Below are 19,904 nucleotides of genomic sequence, written 5' to 3'. Positions count from 1 at the left end.
TATTGGCAAATGATCTTAAAAATCTGTTGTTGCTGTATGTAAACCCAGATTGAAATCAATGAAAGTGAGGTAGAGCAATGGCAGGGCCATGTGTCGATCCCATCGAGACATTTAACAAATGTTTGTCAGGCCGAGTGGTCTCAAGTGCTTGATTAAGTGTGTTGAGGTGTCGGTTCAAATCCCACCATTGAGGTTGCCCTTGGTGAAGCTATTCTTCAATACCTGAATCTTATTAGTCGCTCGAGGCTTGAGCAGGGATTCTATTTTCATGGGGGCCATGTAAGAGAGGAAATAACAAATGTTTTGTGAAGAGGTTGGTGTTATAATCCACACATGCAGTTCATCGCCTTCACCACTCAGATACCAAGTCCTGGCTCCGCTGTGGCAGTCAGCAATTTTACCAGTGTTTGTGAAAGTCAAAATCTTCCAGTGCCAAAATAAAGCACAGAATTTTAATTATACACGATGAGGATGGGATTCGAACCCATGCATGCAGAGCATAATGGATTAGCAGTCCATCGCCTTAACACTCGGCCACCTCATCCTGTTATTTTTGAAGTGGCAAATGATCTTAAAAAACTGTTGTTGCTGTATGTAAACCCCAGATTGAAATCAATGAAAGTGAGGTAGAGCAATGGCAGGGCCATGTGTCGATCCCATCGAGACATTAACAAATGTTTTGTCAGGCCGAGTGGTCTCAAGTGCTTGATTTAGTGTGTTGAGGTGTCGGTTCAAATCCCACCATTGAGGTTGCCTTGGTGAAGCTATTCTTCAATACCTGAATCTTATTAGTCGCTCGAGGCTTGAGCAGGGATTCTATTTTCATGTGGGGCCATGTAAGAGAGGAAATAACAAATGTTGTGAAGAGGTTGGTGTTATAATCCCACATGCAGTTCATCGCCTTCACCACTCAGATACCAAGTCCTGTGCTCTCGCTGTGGCAGTCAGCAATTTTACCAGTGTTTGTGAAAGTCAAAATCTACCAGTGCCAAAATAAAGCACAGAATTTAAATTGTTACACGATGAGGATGGGATTCGAACCATGCATGCAGAGCATAATGGATTAGCAGTCATCGCCTTAACCACGCGGCCACCTCACCCTGATTTTTTGAAGTGGCAAATGATCTTAAAAAACTGTTGTGTTGCTGTATGTAAACCCAGATTGAAATCAATGAAAGTGAGGTAGAGCAATGGCAGGGCCATGTGTCGATCCCATCGAGACATTTAACAAATGTTTGTCAGGCCGAGTGGTCTCAAGCTTGATTAAGTGTGTTGAGGTGTCGGTTCAAATCCCCCCATTGAGGGTGCCCTTGGTGAAGCTATTCTTCAATACCTGAATCTTATTAGTCCTCGAGGCTTGAGCAGGGATTCTATTTTATGTGGGCCATGTAAGAGAGGAAATAACAAATGTTTTGTGAAGAGGTTGGGTGTTATAATCCACACATGCAGTTCATCGCCTTCACCACTCAGATACCAAGTCCTGTGCTCTCGCTGTGGCAGTCAGCAATTTACCAGTGTTGTGAAAGTCAAAATCTTCCAGTGCCAAAATAAAGCACAAATTTAATTGTTACACGATGAGGATGGGATTCGAACCCATGCATGCAGAGCATAATGGATTAGCAGTCCATCGCCTTAACCACTCGGCCACCTCACCCTGTTTTTTTTATTGGCAAATGATCTTAAAAAACTGTTGTTGCTGTATGTAAACCCCAGATTGAAATCAATGAAAGTGAGGTAGGGTAGAGCAATGGCAGGGCCATGTGTCGATCCCATCGAGACATTTAACAAAGTTTTGTCAGGCCGAGTGGTCTCAAGTGCTTGATTAAGTGTGTTGAGGTGTCGGTTCAATCCCACCATTGAGGTTGCCCTTGGTTGAAGCTATTCTTCAATACCTGAATCTTATTAGTCGCTCGAGGCTTGAGCAGGGATTCTATTTTATGTGGGGCCATGTAAGAGAGGAAATAACAAATGTTGTGAAGAGGTTGGTGTTATAATCCACACATGCAGTTCATCGCCTTCACCACTCAGATACCAAGTCCTGTGCTCTCGCTGTGGCAGTCAGCAATTTTACCAGTGTTGTGAAAGTCAAAATCTTCCAGTGCCCAAAATAAAGCACAGAATTTAATTGTTACACGATGAGGATGGGATTCGAACCCATGCATGCAGAGCATAATGGATTAGCAGTCCATCGCCTTAAACACTCGGCCACCTCACCTGATTTTTTTGAATTGGCAAATGATCTTAAAATTGTTGTTGCTGTATGTAAACCCCAGATGGAAATCAATGAAAGTGAGGTAGAGCAATGGCAGGGCCATGTGTCGATCACATCGAGACTTGGTTGTTGTTATAATCACACATGCAGTTCATCGCCTTCACCACTCAGATACCAAGTCCTGTGCTCTCGCTGTGGCAGTCAGCAATTTTACCAGTGTTTGTGAAAGTCAAAATCTTCCAGTGCCAAAATAAAGCACAGAATTTAAATTATTACACGATGAGGATGGGATTCGAACCCATGCATGCAGAGCATAATGGATTAGCAGTCCATCGCCTTAACCACTCGGCCACCTCATCCTGTTATTTTTGAAGTGGCAAATGATCTTAAAAACTGTTGTTGCTGTATGTAAACCCCAGATTGAAATCAATGAAAGTGAGGTAGAGCAATGGCAGGGCCATGTGTCGATCCCATCGAGACATTTAACAAATGTTTTGTCAGGCCGAGTGGTCTCAAGTGCTTGATAAGTGTGTTGAGGTGTCGGTTCAAATCCCACCATTGAGGTTGCCCTTGGTGAAGCTATTCTTCAATACCTGAATCTTATTAGTCGCTCGAGGCTTGAGCAGGGATTCTATTTTCATGTGGGGCCATGTAAGAGAGGAAATAACAAATGTTTTGTGAAGAGGTTGGTGTTATAATCCACACATGCAGTTCATCGCCTTCACCACTCAGATACCAAGTCCTGTGCTCTCGCTGTGGCAGTCAGCAATTTTACCAGTGTTTGTGAAAGTCAAAATCTACCAGTGCCAAAATAAAGCACAGAATTTAATTGTTACACGATGAGGATGGGATTCGAACCCATGCATGCAGAGCATAATGGATTAGCAGTCCATCGCCTTAAACACTCGGCCACCTCACCCTGATTTTTTTTGAATTGGCAAATGATCTTAAAAATCTGTTGTTGCTGTATGTAAACCCCAGATTGAAATCAATGAAAGTGAGGTAGAGCAATGGCAGGGCCATGTGTCGATCACATCGAGACTTGGTTGTGTTATAATCCACACATGCAGTTCATCGCCTTCACCACTCAGATACCAAGTCCTGTGCTCTCGCTGTGGCAGTCAGCAATTTTACCAGTGTTTGTGAAAGTCAAAATCTTCCAGTGCCAAAATAAAGCACAGAATTTAATTATTACACGATGAGGATGGGATTCGAACCCATGCATGCAGAGCATAATGGATTAGCAGTCCATCGCCTTAACCACTCGGCCACCTCATCCTGTTTTTTTTGAAGTGGCAAATGATCTTAAAAACTGTTGTTGCTGTATGTAAACCCCAGATTGAAATCAATGAAAGTGAGGTAGAGCAATGGCAGGGCCATGTGTCGATCCCATCGAGACATTTAACAAATGTTTTGTCAGGCCGAGTGGTCTCAAGTGCTTGATTAAGTGTGTTGAGGTGTCGGTTCAAATCCCACCATTGAGGTTGCCCTTGGTGAAGCTATTCTTCAATACCTGAATCTTATTAGTCGCTCGAGGCTTGAGCAGGGATTCTATTTTCATGTGGGGCCATGTAAGAGAGGAAATAACAAATGTTTTGTGAAGAGGTTGGTGTTATAATCCACACATGCAGTTCATCGCCTTCACCACTCAGATACCAAGTCCTGTGCTCTCGCTGTGGCAGTCAGCAATTTTACCAGTGTTTGTGAAAGTCAAAATCTACCAGTGCCAAAATAAAGCACAGAATTTAAATTGTTACACGATGAGGATGGGATTCGAACCCATGCATGCAGAGCATAATGGATTAGCAGTCCATCGCCTTAACCACTCGGCCACCTCACCCTGATTTTTTTTGAATTGGCAAATGATCTTAAAAAACTGTTGTTGCTGTATGTAAACCCCAGATTGAAATCAATGAAAGTGAGGTAGAGCAATGGCAGGGCCATGTGTCGATCCCATCGAGACATTTAACAAATGTTTTGTCAGGCCGAGTGGTCTCAAGTGCTTGATTAAGTGTGTTGAGGTGTCGGTTCAAATCCCACCATTGAGGTTGCCCTTGGTGAAGCTATTCTTCAATACCTGAATCTTATTAGTCGCTCGAGGCTTGAGCAGGGATTCTATTTTCATGTGGGGCCATGTAAGAGAGGAAATAACAAATGTTTTGTGAAGAGGTTGGTGTTATAATCCACACATGCAGTTCATCGCCTTCACCACTCAGATACCAAGTCCTGTGCTCTCGCTGTGGCAGTCAGCAATTTTACCAGTGTTTGTGAAAGTCAAAATCTACCAGTGCCAAAATAAAGCACAGAATTTAAATTGTTACACGATGAGGATGGGATTCGAACCCATGCATGCAGAGCATAATGGATTAGCAGTCCATCGCCTTAACCACTCGGCCACCTCACCCTGATTTTTTTATTGGCAAATGATCTTAAAAATCTGTTGTTGCTGTATGTAAACCCCAGATTGAAATCAATGAAAGTGAGGTAGAGCAATGGCAGGGCCATGTGTCGATCCCATCGAGACATTTAACAAATGTTTTGTCAGGCCGAGTGGTCTCAAGTGCTTGATTAAGTGTGTTGAGGTGTCGGTTCAAATCCCACCATTGAGGTTGCCCTTGGTGAAGCTATTCTTCAATACCTGAATCTTATTAGTCGCTCGAGGCTTGAGCAGGGATTCTATTTTCATGTGGGGCCATGTAAGAGAGGAAATAACAAATGTTTTGTGAAGAGGTTGGTGTTATAATCCACACATGCAGTTCATCGCCTTCACCACTCAGATACCAAGTCCTGTGCTCTCGCTGTGGCAGTCAGCAATTTTACCAGTGTTTGTGAAAGTCAAAATCTACCAGTGCCAAAATAAAGCACAGAATTTAAATTGTTACACGATGAGGATGGGATTCGAACCCATGCATGCAGAGCATAATGGATTAGCAGTCCATCGCCTTAACCACTCGGCCACCTCACCTGATTTTTTTTATGGCAAATGATCTTAAAAACTGTTGTTGCTGTATGTAAACCCCAGATTGAAATCAATGAAAGTGAGGTAGAGCAATGGCAGGGCCATGTGTCGATCCCATCGAGACATTTAACAAATGTTTTGTCAGGCCGAGTGGTCTCAAGTGCTTGATTAAGTGTGTTGAGGTGTCGGTTCAAATCCCACCATTGAGGTTGCCCTTGGTGAAGCTATTCTTCAATACCTGAATCTTATTAGTCGCTCGAGGCTTGAGCAGGGATTCTATTTTCATGTGGGGCCATGTAAGAGAGGAAATAACAAATGTTTTGTGAAGAGGTTGGTGTTATAATCCACACATGCAGTTCATCGCCTTCACCACTCAGATACCAAGTCTGTGCTCTCGCTGTGGCAGTCAGCAATTTTACCAGTGTTTGTGAAAGTCAAAATCTACCAGTGCCAAAATAAAGCACAGAATTTAAATTATTACACGATGAGGATGGGATTCGAACCCATGCATGCAGAGCATAATGGATTAGCAGTCCATCGCCTTAACCACTCGGCCACCTCATCCTGTTATTTTTGAAGTGGCAAATGATCTTAAAAAACTGTTGTTGCTGTATGTAAACCCCAGATTGAAATCAATGAAAGTGAGGTAGAGCAATGGCAGGGCCATGTGTCGATCCCATCGAGACATTTAACAAATGTTTTGTCAGGCCGAGTGGTCTCAAGTGCTTGATTAAGTGTGTTGAGGTGTCGGTTCAAATCCCACCATTGAGGTTGCCCTTGGTGAAGCTATTCTTCAATACCTGAATCTTATTAGTCGCTCGAGGCTTGAGCAGGGATTCTATTTTCATGTGGGGCCATGTAAGAGAGGAAATAACAAATGTTTTGTGAAGAGGTTGGTGTTATAATCCACACATGCAGTTCATCGCCTTCACCACTCAGATACCAAGTCCTGTGCTCTCGCTGTGGCAGTCAGCAATTTTACCAGTGTTTGTGAAAGTCAAAATCTACCAGTGCCAAAATAAAGCACAGAATTTAAATTGTTACACGATGAGGATGGGATTCAAACCCATGCATGCAGAGCATAATGGATTAGCAGTCCATCGCCTTAACCACTCGGCCACCTCACCCTGATTATTTTTTTATTGGCAAATGATCTTAAAAAACTGTTGTTGCTGTATGTAAACCCCAGATTGAAATCAATGAAAGTGAGGTAGAGCAATGGCAGGGCCATGTGTCGATCCCATCGAGACATTTAACAAATGTTTTGTCAGGCCGAGTGGTCTCAAGTGCTTGATTAAGTGTGTTGAGGTGTCGGTTCAAATCCCACCATTGAGGTTGCCCTTGGTGAAGCTATTCTTCAATACCTGAATCTTATTAGTCGCTCGAGGCTTGAGCAGGGATTCTATTTTCATGTGGGGCCATGTAAGAGAGGAAATAACAAATGTTTTGTGAAGAGGTTGGTGTTATAATCCACACATGCAGTTCATCGCCTTCACCACTCAGATACCAAGTCCTGTGCTCTCGCTGTGGCAGTCAGCAATTTTACCAGTGTTTGTGAAAGTCAAAATCTACCAGTGCCAAAATAAAGCACAGAATTTAAATTGTTACACGATGAGGATGGGATTCGAACCCATGCATGCAGAGCATAATGGATTAGCAGTCCATCGCCTTAACCACTCGGCCACCTCATCCTGTTATTTTTGAAGTGGCAAATGATCTTAAAAAACTGTTGTTGCTGTATGTAAACCCCAGATTGAAATCAATGAAAGTGAGGTAGAGCAATGGCAGGGCCATGTGTCGATCCCATCGAGACATTTAACAAATGTTTTGTCAGGCCGAGTGGTCTCAAGTGCTTGATTAAGTGTGTTGAGGTGTCGGTTCAAATCCCACCATTGAGGTTGCCCTTGGTGAAGCTATTCTTCAATACCTGAATCTTATTAGTCGCTCGAGGCTTGAGCAGGGATTCTATTTTCATGTGGGGCCATGTAAGAGAGGAAATAACAAATGTTTTGTGAAGAGGTTGGTGTTATAATCCACACATGCAGTTCATCGCCTTCACCACTCAGATACCAAGTCCTGTGCTCTCGCTGTGGCAGTCAGCAATTTTACCAGTGTTTGTGAAAGTCAAAATCTCCAGTGCCAAAATAAAGCACAGAATTTTAATTGTTACACGATGAGGATGGGATTCGAACCCATGCATGCAGAGCATAATGGATTAGCAGTCCATCGCCTTAACACTCGGCCACCTCACCCTGATTTTTTTGAATTGGCAAATGATCTTAAAAATCTGTTGTTGCTGTATGTAAACCCCAGATTGAAATCAATGAAAGTGAGGTAGAGCAATGGCAGGGCCATGTGTCGATCACATCGAGACTTGGTTGTTGTTATAATCCACACATGCAGTTCATCGCCTTCACCACTCAGATACCAAGTCCTGTGCTCTCGCTGTGGCAGTCAGCAATTTTACCAGTGTTTGTGAAAGTCAAAATCTTCCAGTGCCAAAATAAAGCACAGAATTTAAATTATTACACGATGAGGATGGGATTCGAACCCATGCATGCAGAGCATAATGGATTAGCAGTCCATCGCCTTAACCACTCGGCCACCTCATCCTGTTATTTTTGAAGTGGCAAATGATCTTAAAAAACTGTTGTTGCTGTATGTAAACCCCAGATTGAAATCAATGAAAGTGAGGTAGAGCAATGGCAGGGCCATGTGTCGATCCCATCGAGACATTTAACAAATGTTTTGTCAGGCCGAGTGGTCTCAAGTGCTTGATTAAGTGTGTTGAGGTGTCGGTTCAAATCCCACCATTGAGGTTGCCCTTGGTGAAGCTATTCTTCAATACCTGAATCTTATTAGTCGCTCGAGGCTTGAGCAGGGATTCTATTTTCATGTGGGGCCATGTAAGAGAGGAAATAACAAATGTTTTGTGAAGAGGTTGGTGTTATAATCCACACATGCAGTTCATCGCCTTCACCACTCAGATACCAAGTCCTGTGCTCTCGCTGTGGCAGTCAGCAATTTTACCAGTGTTTGTGAAAGTCAAAATCTACCAGTGCCAAAATAAAGCACAGAATTTAAATTGTTACACGATGAGGATGGGATTCGAACCCATGCATGCAGAGCATAATGGATTAGCAGTCCATCGCCTTAACCACTCGGCCACCTCACCCTGATTTTTTTTTATTGGCAAATGATCTTAAAAAACTGTTGTTGCTGTATGTAAACCCCAGATTGAAATCAATGAAAGTGAGGTAGAGCAATGGCAGGGCCATGTGTCGATCCCATCGAGACATTTAACAAATGTTTTGTCAGGCCGAGTGGTCTCAAGTGCTTGATTAAGTGTGTTGAGGTGTCGGTTCAAATCCCACCATTGAGGTTGCCCTTGGTGAAGCTATTCTTCAATACCTGAATCTTATTAGTCGCTCGAGGCTTGAGCAGGGATTCTATTTTCATGTGGGGCCATGTAAGAGAGGAAATAACAAATGTTTTGTGAAGAGGTTGGTGTTATAATCCACACATGCAGTTCATCGCCTTCACCACTCAGATACCAAGTCCTGTGCTCTCGCTGTGGCAGTCAGCAATTTTACCAGTGTTTGTGAAAGTCAAAATCTACCAGTGCCAAAATAAATCACAGAATTTTAATTGTTACACGATGAGGATGGGATTCGAACCCATGCATGCAGAGCATAATGGATTAGCAGTCCATCGCCTTCACCACTCGGCCACCTCACCCTGATTTTTTTGAAGTGGCAAGTGATCTTAAAAAACTGTTGTTGCTGTATGTAAACCCCAGATTGAAATCAATGAAAGTGAGGTAGAGCAATGGCAGGGCCATGTGTCGATCCCATCGAGACATTTAACAAATGTTTTGTCAGGCCGAGTGGTCTCAAGTGCTTGATTAAGTGTGTTGAGGTGTCGGTTCAAATCCCACCATTGAGGTTGCCCTTGGTGAAGCTATTCTTCAATACCTGAATCTTATTAGTCGCTCGAGGCTTGAGCAGGGATTCTATTTTCATGTGGGGCCATGTAAGAGAGGAAATAACAAATGTTTTGTGAAGAGGTTGGTGTTATAATCCACACATGCAGTTCATCGCCTTCACCACTCAGATACCAAGTCCTGTGCTCTCGCTGTGGCAGTCAGCAATTTTACCAGTGTTTGTGAAAGTCAAAATCTTCCAGTGCCAAAATAAAGCACAGAATTTTAATTGTTACACGATGAGGATGGGATTCGAACCCATGCATGCAGAGCATAATGGATTAGCAGTCCATCGCCTTAAACACTCGGCCACCTCACCCTGATTTTTTTTGAATTGGCAAATGATCTTAAAAATCTGTTGTTGCTGTATGTAAACCCCAGATTGAAATCAATGAAAGTGAGGTAGAGCAATGGCAGGGCCATGTGTCGATCACATCGAGACTTGGTTGTTGTTATAATCCACACATGCAGTTCATCGCCTTCACCACTCAGATACCAAGTCCTGTGCTCTCGCTGTGGCAGTCAGCAATTTTACCAGTGTTTGTGAAAGTCAAAATCTTCCAGTGCCAAAATAAAGCACAGAATTTAAATTATTACACGATGAGGATGGGATTCGAACCCATGCATGCAGAGCATAATGGATTAGCAGTCCATCGCCTTAACCACTCGGCCACCTCATTCTGCTATTTTGAAGTGGCAAATGATCTTAAAAAACTGTTGTTGCTGTATGTAAACCCCAGATTGAAATCAATGAAAGTGAGGTAGAGCAATGGCAGGGCCATGTGTCGATCCCATCGAGACATTTAACAAATGTTTTGTCAGGCCGAGTGGTCTCAAGTGCTTGATTAAGTGTGTTGAGGTGTCGGTTCAAATCCCACCATTGAGGTTGCCCTTGGTGAAGCTATTCTTCAATACCTGAATCTTATTAGTCGCTCGAGGCTTGAGCAGGGATTCTATTTTCATGTGGGGCCATGTAAGAGAGGAAATAACAAATGTTTTGTGAAGAGGTTGGTGTTATAATCCACACATGCAGTTCATCGCCTTCACCACTCAGATACCAAGTCCTGTGCTCTCGCTGTGGCAGTCAGCAATTTTACCAGTGTTTGTGAAAGTCAAAATCTACCAGTGCCAAAATAAAGCACAGAATTTAAATTGTTACACGATGAGGATGGGATTCGAACCCATGCATGCAGAGCATAATGGATTAGCAGTCCATCGCCTTCACCACTCGGCCACCTCACCCTGTTTTTTTGAAGTGGCAAGTGATCTTAAAAAACTGTTGTTGCTGTATGTAAACCCCAGATTGAAATCAATGAAAGTGAGGTAGAGCAATGGCAGGGCCATGTGTCGATCCCATCGAGACATTTAACAAATGTTTTGTCAGGCCGAGTGGTCTCAAGTGCTTGATTAAGTGTGTTGAGGTGTCGGTTCAAATCCCACCATTGAGGTTGCCCTTGGTGAAGCTATTCTTCAATACCTGAATCTTATTAGTCGCTCGAGGCTTGAGCAGGGATTCTATTTTCATGTGGGGCCATGTAAGAGAGGAAATAACAAATGTTTTGTGAAGAGGTTGGTGTTATAATCCACACATGCAGTTCATCGCCTTCACCACTCAGATACCAAGTCCTGTGCTCTCGCTGTGGCAGTCAGCAATTTTACCAGTGTTTGTGAAAGTCAAAATCTACCAGTGCCAAAATAAAGCACAGAATTTAAATTGTTACACGATGAGGATGGGATTCGAACCCATGCATGCAGAGCATAATGGATTAGCAGTCCATCGCCTTAACCACTCGGCCACCTCACCCTGATTTTTTTTATTGGCAAATGATCTTAAAAATCTGTTGTTGCTGTATGTAAACCCCAGATTGAAATCAATGAAAGTGAGGTAGAGCAATGGCAGGGCCATGTGTCGATCACATCGAGACTTGGTTGTTGTTATAATCCACACATGCAGTTCATCGCCTTCACCACTCAGATACCAAGTCCTGTGCTCTCGCTGTGGCAGTCAGCAATTTTACCAGTGTTTGTGAAAGTCAAAATCTTCCAGTGCCAAAATAAAGCACAGAATTTAAATTATTACACGATGAGGATGGGATTCGAACCCATGCATGCAGAGCATAATGGATTAGCAGTCCATCGCCTTAACCACTCGGCCACCTCATCCTGTTATTTTTGAAGTGGCAAATGATCTTAAAAAACTGTTGTTGCTGTATGTAAACCCCAGATTGAAATCAATGAAAGTGAGGTAGAGCAATGGCAGGGCCATGTGTCGATCCCATCGAGACATTTAACAAATGTTTTGTCAGGCCGAGTGGTCTCAAGTGCTTGATTAAGTGTGTTGAGGTGTCGGTTCAAATCCCACCATTGAGGTTGCCCTTGGTGAAGCTATTCTTCAATACCTGAATCTTATTAGTCGCTCGAGGCTTGAGCAGGGATTCTATTTTCATGTGGGGCCATGTAAGAGAGGAAATAACAAATGTTTTGTGAAGAGGTTGGTGTTATAATCCACACATGCAGTTCATCGCCTTCACCACTCAGATACCAAGTCCTGTGCTCTCGCTGTGGCAGTCAGCAATTTTACCAGTGTTTGTGAAAGTCAAAATCTACCAGTGCCAAAATAAAGCACAGAATTTAAATTGTTACACGATGAGGATGGGATTCGAACCCATGCATGCAGAGCATAATGGATTAGCAGTCCATCGCCTTAACCACTCGGCCACCTCACCCTGATTTTTTTTGAATTGGCAAATGATCTTAAAAATCTGTTGTTGCTGTATGTAAACCCCAGATTGAAATCAATGAAAGTGAGGTAGAGCAATGGCAGGGCCATGTGTCGATCCCATCGAGACATTTAACAAATGTTTTGTCAGGCCGAGTGGTCTCAAGTGCTTGATTAAGTGTGTTGAGGTGTCGGTTCAAATCCCACCATTGAGGTTGCCCTTGGTGAAGCTATTCTTCAATACCTGAATCTTATTAGTCGCTCGAGGCTTGAGCAGGGATTCTATTTTCATGTGGGGCCATGTAAGAGAGGAAATAACAAATGTTTTGTGAAGAGGTTGGTGTTATAATCCACACATGCAGTTCATCGCCTTCACCACTCAGATACCAAGTCCTGTGCTCTCGCTGTGGCAGTCAGCAATTTTACCAGTGTTTGTGAAAGTCAAAATCTTCCAGTGCCAAAATAAAGCACAGAATTTTAATTGTTACACGATGAGTTGATGGGATTTCGAACCCATGCATGCAGGCATAATGGATTAGCAGTCCTTCGCCTTAAACCACTTGGCCACCTCACCCTGATTTTTTTTGAATTGGCAAATGATCTTAAAAATCTGTTGTTGCTGTATGTAAACCCCAGATTGAAATCAATGAAAGTGAGGTAGAGCAATGGCAGGGCCATGTGTCGATCCCATCGAGACTTGGTTGGTGTTATAATCCACACATGGCAGTTCATCGCCTTCACCACTCAGATACCAAGTCCTGTGCTCTCGCTGTGGCAGTCAGCAAATTTTACCAGTGTTTGTGAAAGTCAAAATCTACCAGTGCCAAAAACAGCACAGAATTTTAATTGTTACACCGATGAGGATGGGAATTCGAACCCATGCATGCAGAGCATAATGGATTAGCAGTCCATCGCCTTAACCACTCGGCCACCTCACCCAGATTTTTTTTGAATTGGCAAATGATCTTAAAAATCTGTTGTTGCTGTATGTTAAACCCCAGATTGAAATCAATGAAAGTGAGGTAGAGCAATGGCAGGGCCATGTGTCGATCCCATCGAGACATTTAACAAATGTTTTGTCAGGCCGAGTGGTCTCAAGTGCTTGATTAAGTGTGTTGAGGTGTCGGTTCAAATCCCACCATTTGAGGTTGCCCTTGGTGAAGCTATTCTTCAAATACCTGAATCCTTATTAGTTGCTCGAGGCTTGAGCAGGGATTCTATTTTCATGTGGGGGCCATGTAAGAGAGGAAATTAACAAATGTTTTGTGAAGAGGTTGGTGTTATAATCCACACATGCAGTTCATCGCCTTCACCCTCAGATACCAAGTCCTGTGCTCTCGCTGTGGCAGTCAGCAATTTTACCAGTGTTTGTGAAAGTCAAAATCTTCCAGTGCCAAAATAAAGCACAGAATTTTAATTGTTACACGATGAGGATGGGATTCGAACCCATGCATGCAGAGCATAATGGATTAGCAGTCCTTCGCCTTAAACACTCGGCCACCTCACCCTGATTTTTTTGAATTGGCAAATGATCTTAAAATCTGTTGTTGCTGTATGTAAACCCCAGATTGAAATCAATGAAAGTGAGGTAGAGCAATGGCAGGGCCATGTGTCGATCACATCGAGACTTGGTTGTGTTATAATCCACACATGCAGTTCATCGCCTTCACCACTCAGATACCAAGTCTGTGCTCTCGCTGGTGGCAGTCAGCAATTTTACCAGTGTTTGTGAAAGTCAAAATCTACCAGTGCCAAAATAAAGCACAGAATTTTAAATTTATTACACGATTGAGGATGGGATTCGAACCCATGCATGCAGAGCATAATGGATTAGCAGTCCATTCGCCTTAAACCACTCGCCACCTCATCCTGATTATTTTTGAATGGCAAATGATCTTAAAAATCTGTTGTTGCTGTATGTAAACCCCAGATTGAAATCAATGAAAGTGAGTAGAGCAATGGCAGGGCCATGTGTCGATCCATCGAGACATTTAACAAATGTTTTGTCAGGCCGAGTGGTCTCAAGTGCTTGATTAAGTGTGTTGAGGTGTCGGTTCAAATCCCACCCATTGAGGTTGCCCTTGGTGAAGCTATTCTCAATTACCTGGACTCTTATAGATCGCATCGAGGCTAGAGCAGGGATTCTATTTTCATAGTGGAGGCCATGTAAGAGAGGAAATAACAATGTATTTGTGGAAGAGGTTGGTGTTATAATCCACACATGCAGTTCATCGCCTTCACCACTCAGATACCAAGTCCTGTGCTCTCGCTGTGGCAGTCCAGCAATTTACCAGTGTTTGTGAAAGTCAAAATCTTCCAGTGCCAAAATAAGCACAGAATTTTAATTGTTACACGATGAGGATGGGATTCGAACCCATGCATGCAGAGCATAATGGAATTAGCAGTCCTTCGCCTTAAACACTCGGCACCTCACCCTGATTTTTTTTGAATTGGCAAATGATCTTAAAAATCTGTTGTTGCTGTATGTAACCCCAGATTTAAATCAATTGAAGTGAGGGTAGAGCAATGCAGGGCCATGTGTCGATCACATCGAGACTTGGTTGTTGTTATAATCCACACATGCAGTTCATCGCCTTCACCACTCAGATACCAAGTCCTGTGCTCTCGCTGTGGCAGTCAGCAATTTTACCAGTGTTTGTGAAAGTCAAAATCTTCCAGTGCCAAAATAAAGCACAGAATTTAAATTATTACACGATGAGGATGAGATTCGAACCCATGCATGCAGAGCATAATGGATTAGCAGTCCATCGCCTTAACCACTCGGCCACCTCATCCTGTTATTTTTGAAGTGGCAAATGATCTTAAAAAACTGTTGTTGCTGTATGTAAACCCCCAGATTGAAATCAATGAAAGTGAGGTAGAGCAATGGCAGGGCCATGTGTCCGATCCCATCGAGACATTTAACAAATGTTTTGTCAGGCCCGAGTGGTCTCAAGTGCTTGATTAAGTGTGTTGAGGTGTCGGTTCAAATCCCACCATTGAGGTTGCCCTTGGTGAAGCTATTCTTCAATACCTGAATCTTATTAGTCGCTCGAGGCTTGAGCAGGGATTCTATTTTCATGTGGGGCCATGTAAGAGAGGAAATAACAAATGTTTTGTGAAGAGGTTGGTGTTATAATCCACACATGCAGTTCATCGCCTTCACCACTCAGATACCAAGTCCTGTGCTCTCGCTGTGGCAGTCAGCAATTTTACCAGTGTTTGTGAAAGTCAAAATCTACCAGTGCCAAAATAAAGCACAGAATTTAAATTGTTACACGATGAGGATGGGATTCGAACCCATGCATGCAGAGCATAATGGATTAGCAGTCCATCGCCTTAACCACTCGGCCACCTCACCCAGATTTTTTTTGAATTGGCAAATGATCTTAAAAATCTGTTGTTGCTGTATGTAAACCCCAGATTGAAATCAATGAAAGTGAGGTAGAGCAATGGCAGGGCCATGTGTCGATCCCATCGAGACATTTAACAAATGTTTTGTCAGGCCGAGTGGTCTCAAGTGCTTGATTAAGTGTGTTGAGGTGTCGGTTCAAATCCCACCATTGAGGTTGCCCTTGGTGAAGCTATTCTTCAATACCTGAATCTTATTAGTTGCTCGAGGCTTGAGCAGGGATTCTATTTTCATGTGGGGCCATGTAAGAGAGGAAATAACAAATGTTTTGTGAAGAGGTTGGTGTTATAATCCACACATGCAGTTCATCGCCTTCACCACTCAGATACCAAGTCCTGTGCTCTCGCTGTGGCAGTCAGCAATTTTACCAGTGTTTGTGAAAGTCAAAATCTTCCAGTGCCAAAATAAAGCACAGAATTTTAATTGTTACACGATGAGGATGGGATTCGAACCCATGCATGCAGAGCATAATGGATTAGCAGTCCTTCGCCTTAAACACTCGGCCACCTCACCCTGATTTTTTTTGAATTGGCAAATGATCTTAAAAATCTGTTGTTGCTGTATGTAAACCCCAGATTGAAATCAATGAAAGTGAGGTAGAGCAATGGCAGGGCCATGTGTCGATCCCATCGAGACTTGGTTGGTGTTATAATCCACACATGCAGTTCATCGCCTTCACCACTCAGATACCAAGTCCTGTGCTCTCGCTGTGGCAGTCAGCAATTTTACCAGTGTTTGTGAAAGTCAAAATCTACCAGTGCCAAAAAAAGCACAGAATTTTAATTGTTACACGATGAGGATGGGATTCGAACCCATGCATGCAGAGCATAATGGATTAGCAGTCCATCGCCTTAACCACTCGGCCACCTCACCCAGATTTTTTTTGAATTGGCAAATGATCTTAAAAATCTGTTGTTGCTGTATGTAAACCCCAGATTGAAATCAATGAAAGTGAGGTAGAGCAATGGCAGGGCCATGTGTCGATCCCATCGAGACATTTAACAAATGTTTTGTCAGGCCGAGTGGTCTCAAGTGCTTGATTAAGTGTGTTGAGGTGTCGGTTCAAATCCCACCATTGAGGTTGCCCTTGGTGAAGCTATTCTTCAATACCTGAATCTTATTAGTTGCTCGAGGCTTGAGCAGGGATTCTATTTTCATGTGGGGCCATGTAAGAGAGGAAATAACAAATGTTTTGTGAAGAGGTTGGTGTTATAATCCACACATGCAGTTCATCGCCTTCACCACTCAGATACCAAGTCCTGTGCTCTCGCTGTGGCAGTCAGCAATTTTACCAGTGTTTGTGAAAGTCAAAATCTTCCAGTGCCAAAATAAAGCACAGAATTTTAATTGTTACACGATGAGGATGGGATTCGAACCCATGCATGCAGAGCATAATGGATTAGCAGTCCTTCGCCTTAAACACTTGGCCACCTCACCCTGATTTTTTTTGAATTGGCAAATGATCTTAAAAATCTGTTGTTGCTGTATGTAAACCCCAGATTGAAATCAATGAAAGTGAGGTAGAGCAATGGCAGGGCCATGTGTCGATCCCATCGAGACTTGGTTGGTGTTATAATCCACACATGCAGTTCATCGCCTTCACCACTCAGATACCAAGTCCTGTGCTCTCGCTGTGGCAGTCAGCAATTTTACCAGTGTTTGTGAAAGTCAAAATCTACCAGTGCCAAAAAAAGCACAGAATTTTAATTGTTACACGATGAGGATGGGATTCGAACCCATGCATGCAGAGCATAATGGATTAGCAGTCCATCGCCTTAACCACTCGGCCACCTCACCCAGATTTTTTTTGAATTGGCAAATGATCTTAAAAATCTGTTGTTGCTGTATGTAAACCCCAGATTGAAATCAATGAAAGTGAGGTAGAGCAATGGCAGGGCCATGTGTCGATCCCATCGAGACATTTAACAAATGTTTTGTCAGGCCGAGTGGTCTCAAGTGCTTGATTAAGTGTGTTGAGGTGTCGGTTCAAATCCCACCATTGAGGTTGCCCTTGGTGAAGCTATTCTTCAATACCTGAATCTTATTAGTTGCTCTAGGCTTGAGCAGGGATTCTATTTTCATGTGGGGCCATGTAAGAGAGGAAATAACAAATGTTTTGTGAAGAGGTTGGTGTTATAATCCACACATGCAGTTCATCGCCTTCACCACTCAGATACCAAGTCCTGTGCTCTCGCTGTGGCAGTCAGCAATTTTACCAGTGTTTGTGAAAGTCAAAATCTTCCAGTGCCAAAATAAAGCACAGAATTTTAATTGTTACACGATGAGGATGGGATTCGAACCCATGCATGCAGAGCATAATGGATTAGCAGTCCTTCGCCTTAAACACTCGGCCACCTCACCCTGATTTTTTTGAATTGGCAAATGATCTTAAAAATCTGTTGTTGCTGTATGTAAACCCCAGATTGAAATCAATGAAAGTGAGGTAGAGCAATGGCAGGGCCATGTGTCGATCCCATCGAGACTTGGTTGGTGTTATAATCCACACATGCAGTTCATCGCCTTCACCACTCAGATACCAAGTCCTGTGCTCTCGCTGTGGCAGTCAGCAATTTTACCAGTGTTTGTGAAAGTCAAAATCTACCAGTGCCAAAAAAAGCACAGAAATTTAATTGTTACACGATGAGGATGGGATTCGAACCCATGCATGCAGAGCATAATGGATTAGCAGTCCATCGCCTTAACCACTCGGCCACCTCACCCAGATTTTTTTTGAATTGGCAAATGATCTTAAAAATCTGTTGTTGCTGTATGTAAACCCCAGATTGAAATCAATGAAAGTGAGGTAGAGCAATGGCAGGGCCATGTGTCGATCCCATCGAGACATTTAACCAAATGTTTTGTCAGGCCGAGTGGTCTCAAGTGCTTGATTAAGTGTGTTGAGGTGTCGGTTCAAATCCCACCATTGAGGTTGCCCTTGGTGAAGCTATTCTTCAATACCTGAATCTTATTAGTTGCTCGAGGCTTGAGCAGGGATTCTATTTTCATGTGGGGCCATGTAAGAGAGGAAATAACAAATGTTTTGTGAAGAGGTTGGTGTTATAATCCACACATGCAGTTCATCGCCTTCACCACTCAGATACCAAGTCCTGTGCTCTCGCTGTGGCAGTCAGCAATTTTACCAGTGTTTGTGAAAGTCAAAATCTTCCAGTGCCAAAATAAAGCACAGAATTTTAATTGTTACACGATGAGGATGGGATTCGAACCCATGCATGCAGAGCATAATGGATTAGCAGTCCTTCGCCTTAAACACTCGGCCACCTCACCCTGATTTTTTTGAATTGGCAAATGATCTTAAAAATCTGTTGTTGCTGTATGTAAACCCCAGATTGAAATCAATGAAAGTGAGGTAGAGCAATGGCAGGGCCATGTGTCGATCCCATCGAGACTTGGTTGGTGTTATAATCCACACATGCAGTTCATCGCCTTCACCACTCAGATACCAAGTCCTGTGCTCTCGCTGTGGCAGTCAGCAATTTTACCAGTGTTTGTGAAAGTCAAAATCTACCAGTGCCAAAAAAAGCACAGAATTTTAATTGTTACACGATGAGGATGGGATTCGAACCCATGCATGCAGAGCATAATGGATTAGCAGTCCATCGCCTTAACCACTCGGCCACCTCACCCAGATTTTTTTGAATTGGCAAATGATCTTAAAAATCTGTTGTTGCTGTATGTAAACCCCAGATTGAAATCAATGAAAGTGAGGTAGAGCAATGGCAGGGCCATGTGTCGATCCCATCGAGACATTTAACAAATGTTTTGTCAGGCCGAGTGGTCTCAAGTGCTTGATTAAGTGTGTTGAGGTGTCGGTTCAAATCCCACCATTGAGGTTGCCCTTGGTGAAGCTATTCTTCAATACCTGAATCTTATTAGTTGCTCGAGGCTTGAGCAGGGATTCTATTTTCATGTGGGGCCATGTAAGAGAGGAAATAACAAATGTTTTGTGAAGAGGTTGGTGTTATAATCCACACATGCAGTTCATCGCCTTCACCACTCAGATACCAAGTCCTGTGCTCTCGCTGTGGCAGTCAGCAATTTTACCAGTGTTTGTGAAAGTCAAAATCTTCCAGTGCCAAAATAAAGCACAGAATTTTAATTGTTACACGATGAGGATGGGATTCGAACCCATGCATGCAGAGCATAATGGATTAGCAGTCCTTCGCCTTAAACACTCGGCCACCTCACCCTGATTTTTTTTGAATTGGCAAATTATCTTAAAAATCTGTTGTTGCTGTATGTAAACCCCAGATTGAAATCAATGAAAGTGAGGTAGAGCAATGGCAGGGCCATGTGTCGATCCCATCGAGACTTGGTTGGTGTTATAATCCACACATGCAGTTCATCGCCTTCACCACTCAGATACCAAGTCCTGTGCTCTCGCTGTGGCAGTCAGCAATTTTACCAGTGTTTGTGAAAGTCAAAATCTACCAGTGCCAAAATAAAGCACAGAATTTAAATTGTTACACGATGAGGATGGGATTCGAACCCATGCATGCAGAGCATAATGGATTAGCAGTCCATCACCTTAACCACTCGGCCACCTCACCCTGATTTTTTTTAAATTGGCAAATGATCTTAAAAATCTGTTGTTGCTGTATG

General features: G+C 43.0%; 18 non-coding genes across 18 annotated transcripts; all 18 read right to left on the bottom strand.

Moving 5' to 3' along the window:
• Nucleotides 1-1,572: 1,572 nt before the first annotated feature.
• trnas-gcu (transfer RNA serine (anticodon GCU)) lies at nucleotides 1,573-1,654 on the bottom strand. Its single transcript has one exon. It is a non-coding gene; the product is annotated as a tRNA-Ser (tRNA).
• An 835-nt stretch (nucleotides 1,655-2,489) lies between these two features.
• trnas-gcu (transfer RNA serine (anticodon GCU)) lies at nucleotides 2,490-2,571 on the bottom strand. Its single transcript has one exon. It is a non-coding gene; the product is annotated as a tRNA-Ser (tRNA).
• Nucleotides 2,572-3,408: 837 nt separating this feature from the next.
• On the bottom strand, nucleotides 3,409-3,490 carry trnas-gcu (transfer RNA serine (anticodon GCU)). Its single transcript has one exon. It is a non-coding gene; the product is annotated as a tRNA-Ser (tRNA).
• Nucleotides 3,491-3,970: 480 nt separating this feature from the next.
• Nucleotides 3,971-4,052, bottom strand: trnas-gcu (transfer RNA serine (anticodon GCU)). The gene has a single exon. It is a non-coding gene; the product is annotated as a tRNA-Ser (tRNA).
• Nucleotides 4,053-4,534: 482 nt separating this feature from the next.
• On the bottom strand, nucleotides 4,535-4,616 carry trnas-gcu (transfer RNA serine (anticodon GCU)). Its single transcript has one exon. It is a non-coding gene; the product is annotated as a tRNA-Ser (tRNA).
• A 479-nt stretch (nucleotides 4,617-5,095) lies between these two features.
• trnas-gcu (transfer RNA serine (anticodon GCU)) lies at nucleotides 5,096-5,177 on the bottom strand. The gene has a single exon. It is a non-coding gene; the product is annotated as a tRNA-Ser (tRNA).
• A 476-nt stretch (nucleotides 5,178-5,653) lies between these two features.
• On the bottom strand, nucleotides 5,654-5,735 carry trnas-gcu (transfer RNA serine (anticodon GCU)). The gene has a single exon. It is a non-coding gene; the product is annotated as a tRNA-Ser (tRNA).
• Nucleotides 5,736-6,780: 1,045 nt separating this feature from the next.
• On the bottom strand, nucleotides 6,781-6,862 carry trnas-gcu (transfer RNA serine (anticodon GCU)). The gene has a single exon. It is a non-coding gene; the product is annotated as a tRNA-Ser (tRNA).
• Nucleotides 6,863-7,701: 839 nt separating this feature from the next.
• On the bottom strand, nucleotides 7,702-7,783 carry trnas-gcu (transfer RNA serine (anticodon GCU)). Its single transcript has one exon. It is a non-coding gene; the product is annotated as a tRNA-Ser (tRNA).
• A 481-nt stretch (nucleotides 7,784-8,264) lies between these two features.
• On the bottom strand, nucleotides 8,265-8,346 carry trnas-gcu (transfer RNA serine (anticodon GCU)). Its single transcript has one exon. It is a non-coding gene; the product is annotated as a tRNA-Ser (tRNA).
• A 2,529-nt stretch (nucleotides 8,347-10,875) lies between these two features.
• Nucleotides 10,876-10,957, bottom strand: trnas-gcu (transfer RNA serine (anticodon GCU)). The gene has a single exon. It is a non-coding gene; the product is annotated as a tRNA-Ser (tRNA).
• Nucleotides 10,958-11,234: 277 nt separating this feature from the next.
• trnas-gcu (transfer RNA serine (anticodon GCU)) lies at nucleotides 11,235-11,316 on the bottom strand. Its single transcript has one exon. It is a non-coding gene; the product is annotated as a tRNA-Ser (tRNA).
• A 481-nt stretch (nucleotides 11,317-11,797) lies between these two features.
• Nucleotides 11,798-11,879, bottom strand: trnas-gcu (transfer RNA serine (anticodon GCU)). Its single transcript has one exon. It is a non-coding gene; the product is annotated as a tRNA-Ser (tRNA).
• Nucleotides 11,880-15,151: 3,272 nt separating this feature from the next.
• On the bottom strand, nucleotides 15,152-15,233 carry trnas-gcu (transfer RNA serine (anticodon GCU)). The gene has a single exon. It is a non-coding gene; the product is annotated as a tRNA-Ser (tRNA).
• Nucleotides 15,234-16,075: 842 nt separating this feature from the next.
• On the bottom strand, nucleotides 16,076-16,157 carry trnas-gcu (transfer RNA serine (anticodon GCU)). Its single transcript has one exon. It is a non-coding gene; the product is annotated as a tRNA-Ser (tRNA).
• An 842-nt stretch (nucleotides 16,158-16,999) lies between these two features.
• Nucleotides 17,000-17,081, bottom strand: trnas-gcu (transfer RNA serine (anticodon GCU)). Its single transcript has one exon. It is a non-coding gene; the product is annotated as a tRNA-Ser (tRNA).
• An 841-nt stretch (nucleotides 17,082-17,922) lies between these two features.
• Nucleotides 17,923-18,004, bottom strand: trnas-gcu (transfer RNA serine (anticodon GCU)). Its single transcript has one exon. It is a non-coding gene; the product is annotated as a tRNA-Ser (tRNA).
• Nucleotides 18,005-18,846: 842 nt separating this feature from the next.
• trnas-gcu (transfer RNA serine (anticodon GCU)) lies at nucleotides 18,847-18,928 on the bottom strand. Its single transcript has one exon. It is a non-coding gene; the product is annotated as a tRNA-Ser (tRNA).
• Between the last annotated feature and the right edge of the window lie 976 nt (nucleotides 18,929-19,904).

This window comes from Oncorhynchus kisutch, unplaced genomic scaffold (genome assembly GCF_002021735.2).
Source record: "Oncorhynchus kisutch isolate 150728-3 unplaced genomic scaffold, Okis_V2 scaffold1572, whole genome shotgun sequence".
In the NCBI taxonomy this organism is placed as follows: Eukaryota; Metazoa; Chordata; class Actinopteri; order Salmoniformes; family Salmonidae; genus Oncorhynchus; species Oncorhynchus kisutch.
This window is presented reverse-complemented; position numbering and strand designations above follow the sequence as displayed.